At 44.9% G+C, this 18219-nt stretch overlaps 1 pseudogene; it reads left to right on the top strand.

The window, feature by feature from the left end:
- The window catches only part of LOC140410256 (NACHT, LRR and PYD domains-containing protein 3-like), a 143132-nt pseudogene that overhangs the window by 16858 nt on the left and 108055 nt on the right, over positions 1-18219 (top strand).

Below are 18219 nucleotides of genomic sequence, written 5' to 3'. Positions count from 1 at the left end.
CCAGGAAGAATAATGATTTTACAGGAAAGATGTGTGGAAAAGTGAGAACGGAAAATTCATACGAACATATGAAATAAGAGAAGGTAGGCCATTTGCCCGCTCGAGCCTGCTCTGCCATTCAGTAAGATCATTGCTGATCTATTTGTGTTGAATTTTACATTCCCATCTATCCTCAATAACTTTTGTTTCCTGTACCTAACAAGACTCTATCTACCTCCACCTTAAAAATATTCAATGACCCCGCTTCCACAGCATTTTGAAGCGGAGACTTCCAGTCGCATAACGCTCAGGAAAGAAGTTCTCTTGTCCTAAAGGGGCAACCCCTAATGGTAAAATTATACCCCTAGTTCTGAAAACATTCTTTCCATGAGCAACTTGTTCATACCATTCAGGATCTTATGCACTTGAACCAAGTCGGTCCATGCTCTTCTAAACAGTGGAAACAAGCCCAGTGTATCTAACCTTTCCTCCTATGACAACCTGCTCATTCCAAGTATCTCTTCTAAACCGTTTGTAATGCATTTGCATCCTCCCTTAAATAAGAAGGCTACCAGGACAGGTCAAGAGCTAGGAATCCTGTGGCGAGTATTTCACCTGAATCCCCAAAGCCTGTCCACCATCTACAAGATACAAGTCAGAAGTGTGATGGAATACGCTCCACTTGCCTGCATGAGTGCAGCTCCAACAACAAATTCAAGAAGCTTGACACCATCCAGGACACAACAGCCAGCTTGATTGGCATCCCTTCCACAAAATTTTACTCCTCCACTACAGACACACAGTAGCAGCAGTGTGTGCCATCTACAAGATGCAGAAACTCACCAAGGCTCCTTGGGCAGCATCTTCCAAACCCAAATGACCGCTACCATCTAAAAGGACAAGGGCAATAGATGCCTGGGAGCACCACTACCTTGAAGTTCCCCTCCCAAGTCACCACCACCCTGACTTGGAAATCTATTGTCGTTCCTTCACTGTTGCTAGGTCAAAAACCTGGAACTCCCTCGCTAACCAGCACAGTGGGTGAACCTACTCTACATGGACTGCTGCCGTTCAAGAAGGCAGCTCACCGCCACCTTCTCGAGGGCAATTAGGGATGGGCAACAAATGCTGGCTGAGCCAGCGAAGCCCACGTCCTGGAAAAATTTAAAAATAAATCGCTGTGGTTTCACAATGCCCTGTATAACTGAAGCATGACATCCTTTTATGTTAATTCCCCTGGTAAAAAATGGAAAGCATTCCATTCATTTCTTAATTACTTGCTGTACCTGCATTTTATTTTGTGACTGCTGCACTCAGACACCTAAATCCTCTGCAGCTTGGAATTCCGCACCCATTCTTCATTTAAGTAATACTCTGCTTTTTATTCTTCCTGCCAAAGCAAACAACTTCATATTTGCCTTCACTGTGACTGGATAGAAGTCCTGGAAATACCTTCTGAGAAGTACAGAGTATACATGCGGCAGATGCATTGCAGTATTTCAAGAAGGTGTCTCACCACCTTTTCAATGGCAATTAAGGATAGATAACAAATTCTGGCCCTGCCGAAAACCCGATCATCCAGCGAACGATTAAACAAACTGTGATCATAAATTTGAAATTGATACCCTCGTGTTAACCATTTATATTCAGGGATTTGGAGCAAAGTCGGGTATATTGAGTAAGGTCAACTATGCTATCGCAATGTTTTTGGGTTCCCAGAAGGTGTTTGATAACGTGACTCAGAGGAGGATTTAGTCGCTTCTTGTGTAAGAGGAAGTGGAGCAACGTGGAAATTTAATGATGTGTTTGGTTTTCTCCATTTGTGTTCACAGATCTGAACTCTGCATTCACTGAATTCTTGACGATGTGTGATAATTACCAACTGTTCCAGTTGATGAAATTCTACTGGGACAGATTAGAACAGGCGATTGAAGAAGGGGTGGATGGAGTCAGCTTGTTGTTAACAGAGGAGTCGATTTTCAGTGGACAAGAATATCAGGTAAGTGGGAGGGACAAAGAATGACTTTAAAATATTTAACATTGGAGAACTTACAGGATATATTAACAATGGATGGTAAAAGACCAGGTTCTATTGAGATTCTCTGCTTGCATGCAAGGAGTCACATGCAGCAGTGAAAGCGGAGCTGTTGACTATCAATCTCCAGTAATTATCCTATCCCACACTCTGGCATGAGGTGAGTAAAGCCACCGAGGTGCAGAGCTTTGGGAACTGTAGATCTAAAGTCATCTTTTTCCTTCCAAGCGAGCTACACCCTATGTACCGGCACAGCACAGTGGTTATGTTACTGGATTACGAAACTAGAGATCTGGATCAGGGACCAGAGCTTCGATGTCACTGCAGCAGTTTGTGAATTTGGACTATGTTAATGAAATAATAGATTGTCGTCAAACCTAATCTGGTTCATGAATGACCTTGAGGTGCCTGCTGTGCTTACTCAACCTGGCCTGTATGAGGTTCTAGACACACAGCAGCATGGCCAACTGTTGACAGCCCTCTGAGATTGTCCGGAAAACCAGGTAAAATGGCTACAAAAAGGTGCAATAAGAATAAATTGGGTGGATCACCCAGCATTGGTTTCAGTCATAAAATCCAGTCGACCCAAGAACGTTGTCACTGATATTTGTCGACTGCTAACAGTTTTGACAGAACCCATCCCACAGACTAGTCAAGCTACAGCCTGGCATCGAAATGAGCCTGTGAATATCACCATCAAACAGTGTGTCTGAGACTTCCCAGCTACTATTCCTGGGTACGTCCTTTCCCAAAAGATGGATCCACCAGAGATGACAGCCCAGTGGTATTGAATAAACAGGGAGAGACCTCAATGTTGACTCTGGACTGCATGAAATCTCATGGCATTAGGTCAAACATAGGCATGAAAGGCTCCTGCTGATTTTTGACCTTCAGTTAATGAATCTGGACTCAAGTTAATTTGGAAAAGAACAGGCACAGAATTTACTTTGGGTTGGGGGCTTAATTTCTTCCATCAAGATGTCTCGGTAACACGATTGCTGACTGACCTTTCCAAGTCTTGAAAATGGATCAGCCAGACTGGGCTTGTGGTAGTTGACAAGTGAACCAACACAAGGAAAAGCCGACTTCTGTCCTCCCGCATCGAACTGCCGCAGATGTATCTGTCTGTGACAGTATTGATCACACAGTCCTTGTTGGAGATGAAGCACCATCTTCAAACTGAGGACTGGGCATGCTGCTGTGCGATGCCAACCTGATGCTAAATTTGATAGATATAAAATAGATCTACTGTCTCCAAATTGATGGTGAATCATCAGCTACAGAATTGCATATTACCCCAATCTATTTGTTTATGGCAAGGTGCATCCATCACTCAAACATTACAATCAAATCAGGCTCAACCTGGTTCAATGAGTTGTGTAGGAGAGCATTACAGGAGCAGCATAAAAATGAGGTGCAGCGCTGGTGAATCTACTGTACTTCACCATACCATAGAGACACAAGCAAGCAAAACAACAAACAGTATAAAGCTTTGCAGTCCTGCCGTACCAATTATATGGTGAATAATTAAACAACAAGCTTGTGGGGGAGGAAATTCCACAAACATCCACGTCAAAGACAACGGACCCCAGCTCATGAGTGCAAAGGACAAAATATTCCCAACCATCTTCAGTCAGAAATGTTTAGTGGTTGATTATCTCTGGCTGTCTTGAGATCCCCATCATCAGAGAAACCAGTTTTAAGCCAATTTAATTCCCTCAACATGTGAAGGAGTGACCTGAGTGTACAGGGACCCTCAACACCCTGGCTGCAAGACTTGTTACTGTGCCCACTGCAATCCAACGCCGGCGTCTTCACTTAATGCTGAAGGTTAGTGCTCCAGGACTAGCCACACTGTGAGCCAAGTTATTCAGCACAACTACATTCCTTGACAGCACAAAAACGTTTTTAGAAAGAGCCTGTCCATGAAAAACGGGATAAAGGATGTCTTACTGCAGCTATACAGGGTGTTGGCGAGATCACACCTGGAGTATTGTGTGCAGTTTTGGTCATCTTATCTTAGAAAAAATATTGTTGCAGTAAACTGGGTGCAGTGAAGTTTCACAAGACTGATCCCTGGGATGGCAGGAATGTCATATGAGGAGAGATTGAATCGACTAGGCTTGTATTCACTGCAGTTTAGAAGAATAAGAAATGTATTCATTGAAATGTATGAAATTCTGACAGGAACAATCTGGACGTAGGGATCTTGTTTCCTCTGGCTGGTGGTGGTGTTGGGGGGGTGTCATCGTCTCAGGATATGGAGCAAACCATTTAGCACAAAAAGAGACCCAACTTGCCTTTGCTGGTCATCGAGCACCTATCCATTCTAATCCCATTTCCAGCACTTGTTCTGTAGCCGTGTATTATGTGGCATTTCAAGTGCTCATCTAAATGCCACTTAAATGTTGAGGGCTCCCACCTCTATCATCCTGTTAGGCCGTAAGTTCCAGATTTCCACCACCCTCTGGGTGAATTTTTTCCTCAAATTTCCTCTAAATCTTCTGCCCTCTACCTTAAGTCTATTCCCCATTATTGACCTGCCTACTAAGGGAAAAAATTCCTTCCTTTCTACTCTATATATGTTCCTAATTTTTGATCAGATCCCCCCTGAACTTTCTCTGTTCTAAGGAAAACAACTGCAGCTTAATCAGCCTCTTCATAGCTGACAGGGACAGCATGGTAGCACAGTGGTTAGCACAGTTGCTTCATAGCTGCAGAGTCCAAGGTTCGATTCCCGGCTTGGGTCACTATCTGTGCGGAGTCTGCACATTCTCCCTGTGTCTGCATGGATTTCCTCCGGATGTTCCAGTTTCCTCGACAGTCCAAAGATGTGCAGATAAGGTGGATTTATCATGCTAAATTGCCCTTAGTGTCCAAAGAGGTTAGGTGGGGTTACTGGGCTTGAGGAACAGGCTGGAGGCATGGGCTTAAGTAGGGTGCTCTTTTCAAGGACCGTGCAGACTTGATGGAAGTGGTGAACATACGGAACTCTCACCTACAACAGGCTGTGGAGCTCAAATAAATATATTTAAGAAGGAAAAAGATTTATGGTCTCCAAAGATGTCGAGGGGTATGAGGAGAAAGTGGGAGTATGGTATTGTGATCGATGATCAGCTATGAATATGTTGAATGGCGGAATAGGCTTGAATGGCTGAATGATGTACTCCTGGAGCTGTTTTCTGTTAATCCAATCCAGCAATTAGCATTCCACTAGTGGACTTCAGTCATTAAAACAATGAAGATATATTTGACAGTGCTTTGAATTGGTACGGTAAAGTCGGCATAGTCCCAGATGACCATAGGCTGCTTCCCCCTTTTAGGGGGAGAGCTGACTGTTAGTGATTTAACCTGAGGATCTCCATGCCTCCTGTGAGCAGCAAAGTTGAGAAGGCGGGGCCTTCATGAATAACCTTTGCCAGTACGGGAATTGAATGCGCACTGCTGGCTTTGTTCTACACCACGAACCAACTGTCTAGTCAAGTGAGCTGAACCGGCCCATACTTGGCAATGACTGACTCGCCAATACTCAGTTTGAGTTCTGCCAGGATCACTTTGCTCCAGAGCTCATTACAGCTTTGGTTCAGGCATGGCTAAAGGAATTCCAGAGGATAGATGACAGGGTCTGTCCTTCACATCAAGGCACTATATGAACTAACGTGGCATCAAGGAGTCCTAATAAAATTGACGCTAATGGATCCGCAATCACTTAATCTTTCCTTTTCCATGGCGTACATACCCAGATTATGCTAAGCTCCTAGTCCAACCCATCCACCCTGTCAATCATTCTACTTTTTCTCTCCCATAGTTATACAGCTATGAGGGAACTAAAACTATACACTGTATTCCAGCTGTCCTCACCTCTACATCTTTAGAAAATGGGATGGTGTGAAATGTAGCTCCCCTTTTCAACTGTTAAACATCGGAAAGATTAACACCACTGTCTGCTGTCGCCATCACAAACTTAATCTCTTCACCACTCAATTTTATTCCTCTCCCTGGTCACTGACTGAGACTTAGGCAGGCTATCTGTAATTCCGTGTCCAGCTTCAAAGCTATAACTCTATTTCTAGCATAATTACCAGGCAAAAATCTCCGACTTCTACCTACATAACACTGCCAGTCTCTATCCCTTCCTCAGTGCATCGCCTGCTGAATCCTAATCCAGGCTTTTCGTTACCCCAGTTCTAATATTCTCCTCCTGGGCCTCCCACCTTACCACTTATCTTCAGCTGTTCAGAGTCTGCAACCTTTAATGTGTTCCCTTGCCCTTTTCCAGATTCATCTTTTCTGCTCATTAATCTATAATGTCCCCCAGTCCTCAGATGCCTTTGATTTTAAAATTCCCATTCTTTTAATTTAAATGAGTTAATGACTGAATCTTCCCTTGTAAATTCCAATCTGAAATTTTCCATTGCTCTGACTCTGGCCTTTTTGCGCAACCCCTCCTTCACCCTCTCACTCGTAGATGTGTGTTGGCATCTCTCAAATCCTATTCATCCACCTTCCCACTGCTCCTTACCAAGAGTTTTCAAGATAGTAATAATTTGCAAAAATGGTTTTGAGTTTCTGGCATTTCAGTTACGGGGAAAACTGATTGAAGTGTTTGGATTTTCACCGCTATCATTGGCTATTCTGCTGATGGATAAATCAACTGGTATTTGGATTAGTCCAGGTTAATTTCTCAGCCAGTTTTCATTTTAAAATTCCCATTCTTCTATTTAAATAACATCATGACTAGAATGTCCTTCCCTGCCACCTGAGTTCTGATTCACTGCTGTTTTATTTATTTTTTAAAAATACATTTTATTTAGGCATTTATGATTTTATAACAATAAATGAAACAATAAATAACTAAAAATGTAAACGTAGTACAGTGAATCCCTCCGTCTCCCACTGTTCCCGCCTACTCTAGACACAAAATAGCCGAACTCCCCCCCCCCCCCCCCCCCCCCCGGCCTACCTGTTGAGTCTGCTGACAGTTTAGTTTTCTCCGAAGAAGTCGATAAACAGCCACTACCTCCGACCGAACCCAAATGTTGATCCTCTCGGTGCACTTAATTTTCTCAAGTCTGAGAAATCCAGCCATGTCGCTAATCCAGCCATGGACTCGACGCCACCCTCGTTTTTAGTACCGTGGACATGACATCCGCAAATCACTGCCAGAATCCCCTAAGCTTCGGGCACGTCCAAAACATGTGGACATGGTTTGCGGGCTCTCCTGTACACTTCACACACCTGTCTTCCATCCCAAAAAACCTACTCATCCGGGCCACCGTCATGTGTGCCCGGTGGACCACCTTGAATTGTATCAGGCTGAGCCTGGCACATGATGAGGACGTATTGACTCTGCTCAGAGCATCCTCCCACAGACCCGCCTCTAGCTCATTAACCAGCTCATCTTCCCATTTACGTTTAAAAATTTTTTAGAGTACCCAATTCATTTATTCCAAATACAGGGCAATTTAGCGTGGCCAATCCACCGAGGCTACACATTTTTTGGGTTGTGGGGGCGAAACCCACGCAAACATGGGGAGAATATGCAAACTCCACACAGACAGTGACCCAGAGCCGGGATCCAACCTGGTACCTTGGCGCCGTGAGGTAGTAATGCTAACCACCGTGCTGCCCTCTTCCCATTTACGTTTGACCTCACCTATCTGGGTTTCCCCCAATTCCATAAGTTCTTTATAGATTTCTGACACCTCCCCTCCCCCATCCCTGTTCTAGAAACTACCTTATCCTGTATCCCCTGTGGCGGTAGAAACAAAAAGGTTGAAACCTGCCTACGCACAAAATCCCTCACCTTTTTTTAAAATTTAGATTACCCAATTATTTTGTCCAATTAAGGGGCAATTTAGGCAATCCACCTACTCTGCACATTTTTGGGTTGTGGGGGCGAAATGCACGCAGACACGGGGAGAATGTGCAAACCCCACACGGACAGTGACCAGAGCCGCGATCGAACCTGGTGCCTCAGCTCCGTGTGGCTGCTGTGCTAACCACTAAGCCTCCGTGCTGCTGTCACCTGTAGATAACGAAACCCATTTGCTCCCGGCAGTTCAAATTCTTCCTCCAGATTCTCCAAACAAGGAAAGCTTGCATCAATAAACAGATCTCCCGGCCTCTCAATACCTGATCTCTGCCACCTCCGAAACCCCTCATCTGACCTCCCCGGGATAAACCGGTGATTACCACAGATTGGAGCCCACACTGATGCTCCCTCCTCTCCCATATGCTTCCGCCGCTGCTCCCATACTCGTATACCGCCCCCTTCGCCTTCCTCAACTGTTCCACTGTCTACCCTGTGGATAACAGACCAAACTCCATCTGCAGCTTCTGCCTTTCCTTCAACAATCCTACCTCCAAGGCTTCTGAATACCTTATATCCACCTGAAGAATCTCCCTAACACCCTGTCCATCTCTGCCCGCTGCACCATCTCCCCATGAGCCCGTATCCAAATTAATTCCCCCCAACTACTGCCTTCAGTGCTTCCAATACCGAAGCTGTCGCAATTTTCCCCGTATCATTTGTCTCCAAATAATTCTGGATGGCCTCCACCACCTGCCCGCACCCCCCCTCATCTGCGAACAGTCCTGCATCCAATCTCCATTGCGGACGCTGACCCCCCTCATTGCTCACCCGTAGATCCACCCAATGTGGGGCATGGTCCGACACAAAAATTGCTGAATACTCGGCATCTACTACTCCCGCCTGCAATGCCCTGTTCAAAATGAAAAAATCAATCCGTGAACATGGGAGAAAAAGGAAACTTCCTTCGCTCTTGGACGTCCGAACCTCCACGGGTCTACCCCACCCCCTCCATAAACCCCTTTAGCTCTTTCGCTGCGGCTGGCACCCTCCCTGTCCTTGAATTCGACTGATCCAATCTCGGATCAATGACCGTATTGAAGGCCCCAGCTCGTGTCCCGCGCCTCCTCGACCTCCAATTTGTCTCCCAATGCCAGTCCTTTCCCTGTCAGCAGAACAATTCCCCCCTCTTCACTCCCCCCTCCACTAACAAAATAACAATTCCAACCACCCGTTTCAAACTCGTCACTTGCTCGCCCCCATTGCGCTTCTGTGAGCTTGCCCGCCCAGCTAGCCTGGTAGCCCCGCCCATGGCACCAAGCATCCTACCCCCTATTGTTCTCACCCCACCTCCCACTTGCACAGACATATGCAAAACATCACAATCCCCAACAAACACACAGAAGAAAATTCCACCCATCATCCCCCCCACAAGAATAAAGTTAACCCGTATACAAAACTGGGCAACTGCCCAGAAATTGGAACAAGAACAATGCATACACAGCCCATAAAGAAAAGAGATTTTGGCAGCAAAGGCACAGAATTACTTGCCCCCAAGTTCAATGTCCTTCATCACCTGCCAGTCCCCTGTCTTTTACAAAGTTCATCGCCTCTTCCGGCGATCCAAAATAAAGTTGTTGACCCTCGTAAGTGACTCACAACCAAGCGTGGTACAACATGCCAATCTTCACCCCCTTCTTGAAGGGGGCCGATTTAACCTTGTTAAAGCTCGCCTTCTTTTGGGCAGTTCCGGACCCAAGTCCTGGTAAATGCGCAGCACTTTATTATCCCATTTACAGCTCCTCATCTGCCTGGCCCACCTCATGATCTGTTCCTTTTTGAGGGGAGAGATACAAAAGAGACCAGAGAAGAAATTTCTTCACACACAGTGGTGAGCATCTGGAATGAGCTGCCAGAGGCAGTGGCAGAGGCGGTACAATTTTTTCCTTTTTAAAAAAAAAAAAAAAACAGTTCGGCAGTTACATAGGCAGGGTGGGTATAGAGGGATATGGGGCAAATGCAGAAATTGGGACTAGTTTAGTGATAGAAACTGGGTGTCAAGGACAAGCTGGGCGAAAGGGCCTGTTTCCATGCTGTAAACATCTTTGACTAAGTGGGAGGAGGAGTTGGGAATGGCACTGGAGGAGGCGCACTGAGGTGTGAAGTGTTGAGCAGGGTGAATGCTACGACTTCATGTATGAGACTAGGGTTGATTCAGTTAAAGGTGATGCATAGGGCACATTTAACGAGGTTGTTTGAGAGAGTGGAGGACAAGTATGAGTGGCGTGGGAGGGGCCCGGCCAATAATGTTCATATGTACTGGTATTGCTCAGGGCTGCGGAGGTTTTGGGGCTCATTTTCAGCATATTGGCAATTTTGCAAATCGATTTGGGAGCCCAATCCCATCGGGGCAATACATGGGGTGTTGGACCTGTTGGAGCTACAGGTGGGGGGGGGGGGGGGGTAGGATTTGGGGGGGCACGGGGAGTTGTTTTGGTTTGTTTTTGTATTGGTTCTGTTTGGGTGGGGTGTGCTTTTTTTTTTTCAACTGAATAAACTTAAAACTTATACATATTTTTGATTTCCAGTTTAATTATTTCACATTTACAGTTAGTGACTGCAAAGAGATGTGAAGAGGATTTTCAGCCCCTGTCCATTATGGATCAGGACCCAGTCTAGTGATGACTGCTTCTTGTGCTCGAAACAACAAGGAGATCCCGTTACTGAGCAGATCATTATCCTTCTCATTCTTAGTGTTTACTTTCACTCTGCTCAATATATTCATTATTATTCTTTACAGAAAATCACTGAGCTCGCGGAGAAGGGAAACCGGGCAGACAGTTCCAAACTTCTCTTAAATCTGGTGATGGAGAAAGGATCTCGGGCCCGAAGGGTGATGTGGGAATCCTTTGGGAAAGTCCGCCATGGAGTCCCAAAGTTGAATAAAATACTGAAAGTGATACAAGAACACGGTACGGTAAAATCACAGTGAATTTAATTTCAGATTCAAACATTGCAGATATTGCTGGAATATTACACACATCTGATTTCATGACAGCTAATTGGTTTCAACAGGTTCTGATCCGTTTGGTTATATGGACATCACACAAGATTTATCCAAATTATCCAGCCACCTGAAAGGTAAGAAATGAAATGAGATTTCAAACGTTTTCATTTGAGATTTGGATGTATTGACTGGAGCCTTTGTTTAAGAGATTGCCAAATTCTGAGAATCAGAAAATTAAAGGCTGGGGAAATAGGGTTGAGCATAATTAGGATATACATGGATTCATATAATTTCTCATGTATTCTGTAAATGTGTGGCCGTTGCATATTTTCACTTAATCCAGATTCCAGCTGCTGATCGCTATTATTTCTGAAATTTTAGATACACTTGGCAGAATTCCACTCCCCTGTGAATCCTGATATAAATATCCTGTGTATGCCAGATGCTCTCGGCGCACAGTAAATCTTAGGGCAGATGTTAAGGGTTCTCTGCACCATAAACAAATCAAAACATTGGGCAGGAAAAATCCAGGTGGTCTATCAAGTCAAACCTACGTCACAAGGATTGGACCATCGTCTCTAAACACTTATTCGACTGCTCCCTCCCACACCTTGACCCTGCTGCCTTCAAAAGCGCAGCAATCCCACAATCGACTGATCAGGTCTAAGCTCTGCAGTCCTGCCACTTCTACCGTGACAGCCGTTCGATGATAGTTTTAACTGTCATTGCGGAAGTTGTTCCACAGATCCAGTAACCAGAATCCACTTGATCAAACGAATCCCAGCAAATACTGATGTTTGATCAAACCACACCAACTGCTAATGTTTTATGGCCTTCACGCTTTATCTCTCATCCTGCCTCTGCCTGGATGATTGTTCCCAGACCTTGTTCGTCCGGTTCCTTGAGCTTCTAGTTTATTTTTGAAATTTATGACTTCCTAGCACAACTTCAATATAGATTATCATAGAATTTACAGTGCAGAAGGAGGCCATTCGGCCCATCGAGTCTGCACCGGCTCTTGGAAAGAGCACCCTACCCAAGGTCCACACCGCCACCCTATCCCCATAACCCAGTAACCCCACCCAACACTAAGGGCAATTTTGGACACTAAGGGCAATTTATCATGGCCAATCCACCTAACCTGCACATCTTTGGACTGTGGGAGGAAACCGGAGCACCCGGAGGAAACCCACGCACACACGGGGAGGATGTGCAGACTCCGCACAGACAGTGACCCAAGCCGGAATCGAACCTGGGACCCTGGAGCTGTGAAGCAATTGTGCTATCCGCAAGGCTACCGTGCTGCCCTTGAGCTGATCATGATCTTCTTTGAGGACAGTAGCCTCCTGCTGTCCTGCCTCCTATTGTAGAAACTGCAACCCCAGAAAGCCTCTGTGGTTTCTTTAGTGCCGTGGGGCAGCACGGTAGCATAGTAGTTAGCACAGTTGCTTCAAAGCGCCAGGGTCCTAGGTTTGATTCCTGGCTTGGGTCAGTATGTGCTGAGTCTGCACGTTCTCACCGTGTCTGCGGGTTTCCTCCGGGTGCTCCGGTTTCATCCCACAAGTCCCGAAAGACATGCTGTTGGGTGATTTGTACATTCTGAATTCTCCCTCTGTACAACAGGCGCCGGAACGTGGCGACTAAGGGCTTTTCATAAACTGCATTGCAGTGTTCATGTAAGCCTACTTGTGGCAATAAAGATTTATCATTATCATTGTTATTTTCCATTGTCCCCGGACTGGCCCCCAAAGTGTCAATTACTTGTGGTATCATCACGCTCATTAAAATTACTTTGTTCAGATTAAAAATGTTTCCTTGTTCATTATTTCAGGATGAGGAAATGTGCTGTCATACCCTCAAGGATACCCATTGTTTCAGACTTGCTCAATTTGTGGATCCTCATTAAATTAGACCCTTATCAGTGACTGTTTGCATAGGCCATTTTGGGTAATTTCTTAATGGATACTTGGGATGCATTGCTTTACTTATAAAACCAAGGATAGAGTAGTAAAGTTGCTTATAACCTCAAAACCAATAAAGAAGTAATATAAAATATATAGAATAGATAGTTAATTAGACAGTGTAGCAAATATACATGCATAGCATGTTTCAAATATAAGATATTAGTCTCCTTATAAATTCAGTTAAAACATAGACTTGAGTGACAAAACTCTAAAAGGTTTACACAATCACAAATCTAGTCATGCACTATTACAAAGAATTAACTCTAAAATAAGGAATGCATTGTGCTAAATGCAATTGCTTTCCCCCCTGAAATATTGCAATTTAAAACCAATGGATTGAAGAGCACAGCTGTTATCTTAAAAGCACGCAGTTGGGTTCAGCAGGGGTGGAGCAGCCTTTTCAATATGAAGGCCTGATCCTCGATCAGTCTCCCAACCTGATGCACTCGGAGACGTTGAAAGTGGTGACTATCAAAATTTTCGTAGTTATTTATTAGAGGCTTGGCAAGGATATTTTTTACTACTTCGTTACATCACTAAAAATATATTTTTAAAAAAAATTAATGAATGTGTGTAAAACTTCTGAAACGTTCAGTCAGAAGTCTTACAACACCAGGTTAAAGTTCAACAGGTTTATTTGGGATCACTAGCTTTCGGAGCGTAGCTCCTTCATCAACTCGCCTGATGAAGGTGCTACGCTCCGAACGCTAGTGATTCCAAATAAACCTGTTGGACTTTAACCAGGTGTTATAAGACTTCTTACTATGCCCACCCCAGTCCAACAGCAACATCTCCTCATTCTGAAAAGCTGTTGGTGATTGCTGAAATTATTCTTTGAGTTCTCTTCTGAATGGCAGGTCCGACCCACAGTGGAACAGTCTCCACCACGGGTAGGGCAAAGAGGGTATCCCCAAATCCATCCCAGCGGAACGGGGATCAAACCCCTAGTTACTGGCACAAACCCCTAGTTACTCAAACAAGGCATCTGACAAACAGAGCAACCAGCACCCCAAGAACTCTGATAACCTGGCAACAGCCTGATAGAATACCAGAACTCTCCATATTCAAAACTGTTGCCATATGCAATATTAAAGATAACTTGCTGAAGGCAGGAAACATAAGAATGGGATTCCTGAACAATTACAATTGCCCTACTCTCCCACTCAGAGCCAAAATCCCATTTACCATTTCTGCTGCAAAATTGGCAACACTGATATTTTACACACTGATCGACTAGAACATCAACTGTGATAAAACCAAGATTTTTGTGAATTCCAATGAGGCGTCTATCATAAGGGTGGGTCGGAAAGTATCAAACATCAGAGCGAAAATATCACCTGTGTAAAGTCGCCACGTTCAGCAAATGTTAGAATCAAGTGACGATTTGAAAATTGTTCATTGACAAGCTAGGCTTCCAATAACTAAATTTTATTTCTGCGCAAACCTTCACTGAAACTATAAAGTATATCTATCTATTCAGCAAAATGGTATTTTAATACAACTAACATTATCTGTCTGTTCTAATTGAAGATGTTCAGTGGAAACACAAGGAGACACTCCGGGTACAAACTGAAAGACTGACAGTGAACACTATCCTAATAAAGGAGAAGGTTAAGATTTTCCAGCTGGTTGATCGATACGCTGAGCTAACGGTCATTTCTACTGTTCGAGATCGGACACTTGTAGAACATGAACTGCTGGCAAGAGGCCAAGACCATGAAGAGTGGAGAGAGAAACATCTGCGGAGAGAACTGGAAAAAATCCGACCTGATCAGTTGTTCCAGAGCAGTTTTTCACGGAGAAAATCCAATTCCGGGAGTTCAGCAGCAGTGAGTGGAGTCCCAGGAATTGGAAAAACAACAATGGTACAAAAGATTGTTTATGACTGGGCCACTGGGAAAATATACCCACACTTTCAATTTGTTTTCAGTTTCAAATTCCGGGATTTGAACAGTATTAACTGTAGAATAAACCTGAGGAATCTGATACTGTTTTTCTATCCTTACTTTGGGAATGACCTGGGAGAGCTCTGGAAGAATCCAGAGGGATTGCTGTTTATATTCGATGGTTTGGATGAATTCAATGACAAGATTGATTTTGCTGACAATCGGAGAAATACAGAACCTCAGTCCATGTGCACAGATCCCGAATGCTGGTGTGAAGTGTCTGACATTGTGTACAGTTTAATACAGCACCAGCTGCTCCCAGGATGTTCAGTGCTAGTGACCAGCCGCCCCACTGAATTACATTTATTGGAAAAGGCTGAGATCAGTGTCTGGGCAGAAATCCTGGGATTTGTTGGTGATGAACGGAAGGAATATTTCAACAAGTTTTTTGAAGATCAGAGGGTGGCAGCAGCTGTTTTCAAACATGTGGAGGAGAACGAGATCCTGTACACCATGTGCTACAACCCTTCCTACTGCTGGATCCTCGGTCTGTCACTGGGTCCCTTCTTTACACAAAAAGACAGGAAACAGCAGCAAGTTCCCAAGACCATCACCCAACTATATTCCTACTATATTTACAACATTCTGAAAAACCACAGCCGAGAGATTGAAAACCCCCGTGATGTGTTTCTGAAGCTCGGTGAGATGGCATTCACAGGAGTCTCCGAGAAGAAGATTGTGTTTAGAAATGGAGATTTGATCAAGTACAATCTGCAACCTTCCCAGTTCCTGTCTGGGTTCCTGATGGAACTTTTGGAGAGAGATGATTCTGTCCAGAGTGTGGTTTACACATTCCCACACCTCACCATCCAAGAGTTTGTAGCTGCACTCGCACAATTCCTGACTCCAGATCCTGGGAATATCGGGAAATTCCTCAGTGGAGCCCACAAAATGAGAGATGGCCGATTTGAGATCTTTCTCCGTTTTGTTGCTGGTCTCTCCTCCCCACAGGCAGCTCACCTCCTGGAACGTTTTCTGGGTCCATTTTCTCATCAAACAACCTGTCGAGTGATTGGCTGGGTGAAGGAGAAGGTTGAAGGACAGTTTGGAAACACAGAGAGTGAATCTGGTAAAAGGAAACTTCTGAACACATTCCACTACCTGTTTGAGTCTCAGAATAAAGCACTGGCTCAGAACACAGTGGGATCTGTGGAAACACTTAAATTTAGTCGATTGCGACTAACCCAAATTGATTGTGCGGTACTGTCTCATGTCATTGAATTCTGTGATACAATGAAGCAACTCGATCTCGTGTTCTGCTACATTCAGAGTGAAGGACTGCAGCGGCTGGAACCTGTTCTGCATAAATGCCAAGTGTTGAGGTAACTTTATTTGGTCCAACTGCTGATATTTTCATTCTTGAGAAACCATTTACAATGCTACAAAGGAAAATAACCTTCCAGTTCATTCAAAGAGAGATAAAGTCAGAAAAAAACCCACAGATTAAGAAAAGTGTAAAATTCCAAGGTGGAAAATAAGAATCATGGGCTGGAACCTCCGTTTCGCCGGCAGTGCACTCATGCCTGCGGATTTCCTGACGGCCTGGGGGTGCCCACAATGGGAAACCCCATTGGCCGGCTGCCGGGATGGAGATTCCTGCTGCCGGCGGGGGCGCGCCGCACCCGAAGAAGGGTGCAGCGGGCTGGAGAATCCCGCCCGATGTCTTTGCTGACAAGTCATTGGTTTGCTCAGCGGAGACTTTAGTTTTCCCATGCAATTAAGATAAAAAGGAACTGATACTTATTTACAAGAGCAGAATATAGATATTTTAGCATATTGAACAATTTTTTGAAAGAAAAACATAGCATAGAAAATAGGTGCAGGAGGAGGTCATTATGCTCTTTGAGCCTGCACCACCATTCAATATGATCATGGCTGATCATGCAAATTCAGTATCCCACTCCCACTTTCTCTCAATACCCCTTGATCCCTTTCGCCACCAGTGCCACCACCAGCTCCCTCTTGAATATATCCAACGAACTGGCCCCAACAGCTTTCTGTGCTAGAGAACTCTGCAAGTTCACACCTCTCTGGGAGAAGATGTTCTTCCTCATCTCAGTCCTGAATGGCTAACCCCTTATCCTTAGGCTGTGACCCCTAGTTCTGGACATCCCCAACATCTGAAACATTCTTCCCGCATCTAGCCTGTCCAGTCCCATCAGGATTTAATATGTTTCTATGAGGGTCCAGCGGCGATTCACACGGATGAATGGTAGGCCGAACATACGATGAACGTCTGAGGATCCTGGGATTATATTCATTGGAGTTTAGGAGGTTGAGGGGAGATCTAATAGAAACTTACAAGATAATGAATGGCTTAGATAGGGTGGATGTAGGGAAGTTGTTTCCATTAGCCGGGGAGACTAGGACCCGGGGGCACAGCCTTAGAATAAAAGGGAGTCACTTTAGAACAGAGATGAGGAGACATTTCTTCAGCCAGAGAGTGGTGGGTCTGTGGAATTCATTGCCACAGAGGGCGGTGGAGGCCGGGACGTTGAGTGTCTTTAAGACAGAAGTTGATAAATTCTTGATTTCTCGAGGAATTAAGGGCTATGGAGAGAGAGCGGGTAAATGGAGTTGAAATCAGCCATGATTGAATGGTGGAGTGGACTCGATGGGCCGAATGGCCTTACTTCCGCTCCTATGTCTTATGGTCTTATGGAGATTCCCTCTCATTCTTCTAAACTCGTAAGTACAAATCCAGTCTTTCTTCATATGTCAGTCCTGTCGTCCAGGGAATTATTCGGGCGAACCTTCGCTGGACACACTCAATAGCAAGAATATTCTTCCTCAAATCAAGACCAAAACTGCACACAATACTTGAAGTGTGGCCTCAACAAGGTCCTGTACAAGTGTAGCAAGACATCCCTACTCCTATTCTCAAATCCTCTGGCTATGAAGGCCAGCATGTCATTGATTTCCTCACCGCCTGCTGGACTTGCAGGCCAACCTTCTGCGACTGTTCATTATGACACCCAGATCTTGTTGCACTCCCCTTTTCCTAACTGCCACCATTCAGATAATCTGCCTTACTGTTTTTGCCCCCATATATTGCCTTTGCCAAGTATTTGCCCACACAGTCAGCCTGTCTAAGTCACCCTGCAGCCTCTCTGCATCCTCCTCACAGCACGCACTGCCAATCAGCTTAGTGTCGTCTGCAAATTTGGAGATATTGCATGCAATACCTTTGTCCAAATCATTAATGGGGTCCCAGCTTGACCCCATTGTTAGACCGCTTGACGGCTCTGGAGCTGCGGATTGACTCACTTTGGAGCATCCTAGATGCTGAGGAAGTCGTGGATAGCATGTTTAGTGAGTTGGTCACACTGCAGATAAAGGGTACTGAGGGAGATAGGAAATGGGTGACCAACATGCAGAGGAAGAGTAGGAAGGCAGTGCAGGGATCCCCTGCGGTCATCTCCCTCCAAAACAGGTATACCGTTTTGGATACTTTTGGGGAGATGGCTCACCAGGGG

Source organism: Scyliorhinus torazame, chromosome 4 (genome assembly GCF_047496885.1).
Source record: "Scyliorhinus torazame isolate Kashiwa2021f chromosome 4, sScyTor2.1, whole genome shotgun sequence".
Lineage (NCBI taxonomy): Eukaryota > Metazoa > Chordata > Chondrichthyes > Carcharhiniformes > Scyliorhinidae > Scyliorhinus > Scyliorhinus torazame.
Note: the sequence above shows the minus strand (reverse complement) of the source record. Positions and strands in the feature narration are given on the sequence as shown.